Source organism: Ovis aries, chromosome 1, assembly GCF_016772045.2.
Source record: "Ovis aries strain OAR_USU_Benz2616 breed Rambouillet chromosome 1, ARS-UI_Ramb_v3.0, whole genome shotgun sequence".
Classification (NCBI taxonomy): domain Eukaryota; kingdom Metazoa; phylum Chordata; class Mammalia; order Artiodactyla; family Bovidae; genus Ovis; species Ovis aries.
In genome coordinates this window covers 46,371,644-46,377,499 of record NC_056054.1, presented here as the reverse complement: position 1 = coordinate 46,377,499, position 5,856 = coordinate 46,371,644, and the positions used below count along the sequence as shown (strand labels likewise).

The window sequence follows — 5,856 nt, the reverse complement described above, 5'->3', positions numbered from 1 at the left end:
GTCTCCTTGCAGTCCAAGAGACTCTCTCAAGAGTCTTCTCCAACACCACAGTTCAAAAGCATCAATTCTTTGATGTTCAGCCTTCTTTATGGTCCAGCTCTCACATCCATACATGACTCCTGGAAAAATCATAGCTTTGACTATATAGACCTTTGTCAGCAAAGTAATGTGTCTGCTTTTTAATATGCTGTGTAGGTTTGTCATAGCTTTTCTTCCAAGGAGCAAGTGTCTTTTAATTTCAAGGCTTCAGTCACCATCTGCAGTGATTTTGGAGAAGATAGCTTTCTCCAAAACTTTCCCTCAAATTATCTACATCTTATTTATAATAAATTCATGTCCTAGCAAAGAAACCACATGCAATAATACTTATGAAAATCACCATTCAAATCAGATGCAATGTATACAATAATTTCCATCTTCAGAGTATATATAAATGTTTGATTAGATTTCATTTTTATATCCAGTGCAAACATGTATTTTTAATTTGGTGTTACACATCAAATTTCCAACATATTGGAAGATATCACTTAATAAGGGCTGCCAAACTAACTTGTCTCTTCTTAGTGTCAGAATACAGATCTTCCTGCCAACTCTAAGCACATATTTAACTTTCTTTTTAAGTGTGTAATTGATCAGCCTTTGTACTGTTCTATTGGAAAAGGAAATAGCAACCCACTCCAGTATTCTTGCCTAAACAATTTCATGGACAGAGGAGCCTGGCAGGCTACAGTCCGTAGAGTCACAAAAAGTCAGACATGACTGAGCAAGTATCCACACACTGTTCTATGAATTGCATGTCTGCTTCTATTAATTAATACAAAGCTTTACAAGCATATCACTGTTATTCACTGGGATGAATCAGAGGTTTCTTCATATACTTCTTCAAACAATCATTATTAATAAAATATACTAAAAATTAAAATTTTTAGCACTTACTTAAAATAAGTTAATTAATGAGATCAGTGAGACCGGTTTGATGGATTCAACAACCTTACATTGTATTTTATGGATGACAGTTGCCATCTTCTGTTAGTATCAGTGCCATTTTATTTTAGTTTTGTTTTGTCTGTAGTATATGAAGATATTGCTTTCATATATTTGTAAGTTTTATGTATTGGATTTCACAGACAATATTATTTTTATTAAATATATCAATATTTCCCTTATAAAAACTATTTTTGAAAACCACTATTTCAGATGAGCCAAAGCTTCAATGTTTAGGAAAACCTTAGACTGCTTTTCTCTGGATCTTCTTGTCTTTTTCTTGACCCTCTCTATGCAGTCTCTTCCCCCCGTTTCTACCTCCTATGACAGGCAGAAAGGCTTCTCTACATGTCATTTTCATAACCATCATTTCTAATAATAGCAGAGGCATAACAAAATTTAACTAACATTTCCTCTATTAGTAAATATTCACTTTGTTTTCAATATTTCTTCGTTACAATGAACAATATCTAAAGATGTTCAGGACTACACACTATTTCCTTTTTTAGATTGTTTTCTTATGACAGACACAAAGTAGTAGAGCATTGGATTAAAACTACTATTACCCATTTCTGAAAAGACTTTTAGCAAGACAGTTCAGTAGATAGTAAGAACCACATCAAATTAGAAAGCAAATGCCATCTTAAGTCATCTGCTCAAATCGAATTTGAGCAGAAGAACCTCTGCCTTTTAAGTCATAGATATTAACCTGTTAAACGTTTGTTTTTCATTCTTTGCTTCAGGGAACTTCCCTTACCACTCCCAAGGCTGGGGTTATGTTCCTTCCTGGGGGCCCCGAGGGGCCTCTTTGCTTTTCCCTGTCACAGCACTAACTGTTTCACAAATGCTCATTCATGTTTCCTATTCCCTAGACTACGTATGTGCCACCAGAGGATTTACCTTGTTCACTGATATATTTCACAGAACCTGAAACAGTGGCACACAGCAAGGGATGCTATAAATTTTGCTGAGTGAATTCCTTATTTTTATTAAGGAAGTGACTATATATCCTTTTCCATGACCTTAAAATTCACGATTTGGGGGTCTGAATTTTGTCCTACAAGGTACAGCAGTGCTTACCATACTTCATGGCGCACAGACATACCAAAAAGTAAGTTTTGAATGAATTATTTAACTAGTTCATTCACGTTTTAAAAGGACATGATATTCCAGAACAAACAAAATCTGAAAAGTGTACTGTTAGAGGATTTGGGGATTAAAAACAGATCTAGCAGTCAAGGCAAACATTTGCTTACTTGATGTGTCATTTGCATTTCAGACCTGAAGCTACCATTCTCTGTGTGAGATCTTAAGAAAGTCAACTGTTCTTCTTAGTTTCAGTTTCCTCATGTACAAAATTATGTGGTTAGATCAGATAATTAGTATGAGTTCTTCCAGCTCATTCTAAACTTTACTTTAGGAGGGTATTTATTGGGTTATAATTAAGATAATATGACACAAAGAACTCAATAACCCTGTGCTTTATTTTTCTGATTTGTTTTGTTTTACTGTAATTTCTTAGTTACATTTCTTTGCAACGATATAACTGCTTGTGAAAGCCTGATAAAGTTAGGTGATGGTCCACTGTTCAGTTCAGTTGCTCAGTCGTGTCCAGCTCTTTGCAGCCCCATGAATTGCAGCACACCAGGCCTCCCTGTCCATCACCAACTCCCAGAGTCCACCCAAACTCATGTCCCATGAATTGGTGATGCCATCTAACCATCCCATCCTCTGTCACCCCCTTCTCCTCTTGCCCTCAATCTTTCCCAGAATCAGGGTCTTTTTTAAATGAGTCAGTTCTTTGCATCAGGTGGCCAAAGTACTGGAGTTTCAGCTTTAGCATCAGTCCTTCCAATGAACACCCAGAACTCATCTCCTTTAGGATGGACTGGTTGGATCTCCTTGCAGTCCAAGGGACTCAAGAGTCTTCTCCAACACCACAGTTCAAAGCATCAATTCTTCGGCGCTCAGCTTTCTTCACAGTCCAACTCTCACATCCATACATGACCACAGGAAAAACCATAGCCTTGACTAGATGGACCTTTATTGGCAAAGTAATGTTTCTGCTTTTCAACATGCTATCTAGGTTGGTCATAACTTTTCTTCCAAGGAGTAAGCATCTTTTAATTTCATGGCTGCAGTCACCATCTGCAGTGATTTTGGAGCCCAAAAAAATAAAGTCTGACACTGTTTCCCCACATATTTCCCATGAAGTGATGGGACCAGATGCCATGATCTTTGTTTTCTGAATGTTGAGCTTTAAGCCAACTTTTTCACTCTTCTCTTTCACTTTTATCAAGAAGCTTTTTAGTTCCTCTTCACTTCTGCCATAAGGGTGGTGTCATCTGCATATCTGAGGTGATTGATATTTCTCTCGGCAATCTTGATTCCAGCTTATGCTTCTTCCAGCCCAGTGTTTCTCATAATGGACTCTGCATAGAAGTTAAATACCAGTCTGTTGTTCCATGTCCAGTTCTAACTGTTGCTTCCTGACCTGCATATAGGTTTCTCAAGAGGCAGGTCAGGTGATCTGGTGTTCCCATCTCTTTCAGAATTTTCCACAGTTTATTGTGATCCACACAGTCAAAGGCTTTGGCATAGTCAATAAAGCAGAAATAGATGTTTTCTGGAACTCTCTTGCTTTTTCCATGATCCAGCGGATTTTGGCAATTTGATCTCTGATTCCTCTGCCTTTTCTAAAACCAGCTTGAGCATCAGGGAGTTCACGGTTCGCGTATTGCTGAAGCTTGGCTTGGAGAATTTTGAGCATTCCTTTACTAGCGTGTGAGGTGAGTGCAATTGCGTGGCATTTTGAGCATTCTTTCACTTGAAATGAAAACTGACTCTCCACTGTTAAGACAGTAAAGGTGGTGTGCCCCTAATGGTCATCAGAGGTGTTATCTGGGGCCATGAATGTTTCTTTGTTTTGATGGGCAGGTTGTTATTGTGGTTGTTGCATAATCAACTAACATTAAAGCTTCGTGTAGCTCTTTCAAGATTCTGGCAGGCTTTTCAGAGACAAGACATACTTTACTGTATGCCAACTAACTTCAATTAAAAAATAAGGTAAGTTACTCTCCAAACTCATCTCCTTTTGAAAGGTTTAAGACTAGCTATCTTTACGACTCCGGGGGTTAAATCAAATTATCTGGAAATCTAATAGTTTTGCTCCTACATTTTAACTGCCATTTCAATTGGCACTAATCCTTCAGTAGACAAATAATTATATATTTGCACAACTGAATGTGCTAGTCTTGGGAAGGGTAAAGGAATGACCATATTCCTCCATCTGTCCCCTGGTTTCTCATAGAGATAAGGCGTGCAAATACATCACTTGGAGTGCAAGTCAGTGATTAGCAGTGCAAGAAAGAAGCCCAAAGCAAAGTCAAGAGTGGTTGCACAGGTGTATACACTAGAAGAACACTCCGTAGAGAACACATGGAAGAAAGGGAGACAAGGCACTGTGCCTAACACAGGTTAGAGGGCAGCACCTCTGAAAAAGGAAAGGGGTGGGGGGGAATCTAGCAAACTACACAAATACACATTTTTATTGTTATAATTTTATTACTATAAAATGTGTTTCCGGTTCAACAGCTTGCTGCTAAGTTGCTTCAGTCGTGTCCGACTCTGTGTGACCCCATAGACCGCAGCTCATCAGGCTCCCCCCATCCCTGGGATTCTCCAGGCAAGAACACTGGAGTGGGTTGCCATTTCCTTCTCCAATGCATGAAAGGGAAAAGTGAAAGTGAAGTCGCTTAGTCGTGTCTGACTCTTCATGACCCCATAGACTGCAGCCTACCAGGCTCCTCCATCCATGGGATTTTCCAGGCAAGAGTACTGGAGTGGGGTGCCATTGCCTTCTCTGAGACCTGTCCCAGGCCCCGCTGTACATGAGGAGCAGGGTTTGGCTTGGTGGCCCTCCCCTTACCTCATGCCCCACTGCCTTAAATAGGTCTGCAGTACCTAACATTTCTGTTCTTCAGACACTTCTGTGTTAAATATTAATAAAAGCTTACAAATCCACAGGGAAATCAAAGTAAAACAATTCTGGTTTAACAGAAATAATCTAGTAACAATAAAAATTCAATTAAATAAGCACACTAACTGTTCTGGCTGCTACCATAATAAAGGTACATAGGAACAGTTTTTTTGTCTTCACTGTACGAAAGCAATATATACATGTCTTAGGAGCCTGGTCGGGATCCAGCTTTTTATTTTCCTGATATGTTATTCTGCTGTTGCTGCTCCGCCAGGGCTTGCTGAAGGCGCATCTGCTTCCGGGAATAGTGCTGCCAGTGCAGAATTTGCTGCTCATCAATAAATTTCGCACACTGAGCATTCACCAGCTCCTTGCGGAAGTGTTCGTACTGGAGCAGGTCTAACGTGTTAACACTGAGGGTACTGTAGATACTTGGCATATTCTGGTTCTTTCCAGTAAAGCAAGTACTTAAGATAATTAACAAAAGCTTTATCTTTGAAGTAACCTCTTCGGGCAAGAAAGTTACGGTAATTTGGGTTGGCTAAACACTAAAAATTCCAACTCCAACTGAAACCGCAGTCGATTTCCAGCATCAACTGTCTCCATAGCGACGGCCGCCGGCCATCACCAGCAGATACTCTAAGTCCCCCGCAACCCCACACAGCCAGGATCGGAGAAACAGGGAAGGTGAGACTATGACTAACACACATATGATCAGATTATCTGCCATCTTCCTTTCCTCTCCTCTTTTACCTCCTCCTCCTCATGTTTTTTTCCTTGCCTCTCTGGTACCTTCAGATTTATGAAGCTCAGTCTTTTGATTCATTTATGACTCTTTGACATTTTGTGCTCAGATTAAGACTTTGTTCAGTATGTATTGTCATATTTTCTTA

General features: G+C 39.4%; 1 pseudogene; it reads right to left on the bottom strand.

Moving 5' to 3' along the window:
* Nucleotides 1-5,015: 5,015 nt before the first annotated feature.
* Nucleotides 5,016-5,587, bottom strand: LOC101105299 (mediator of RNA polymerase II transcription subunit 31-like; annotated as a pseudogene).
* Between the last annotated feature and the right edge of the window lie 269 nt (nt 5,588-5,856).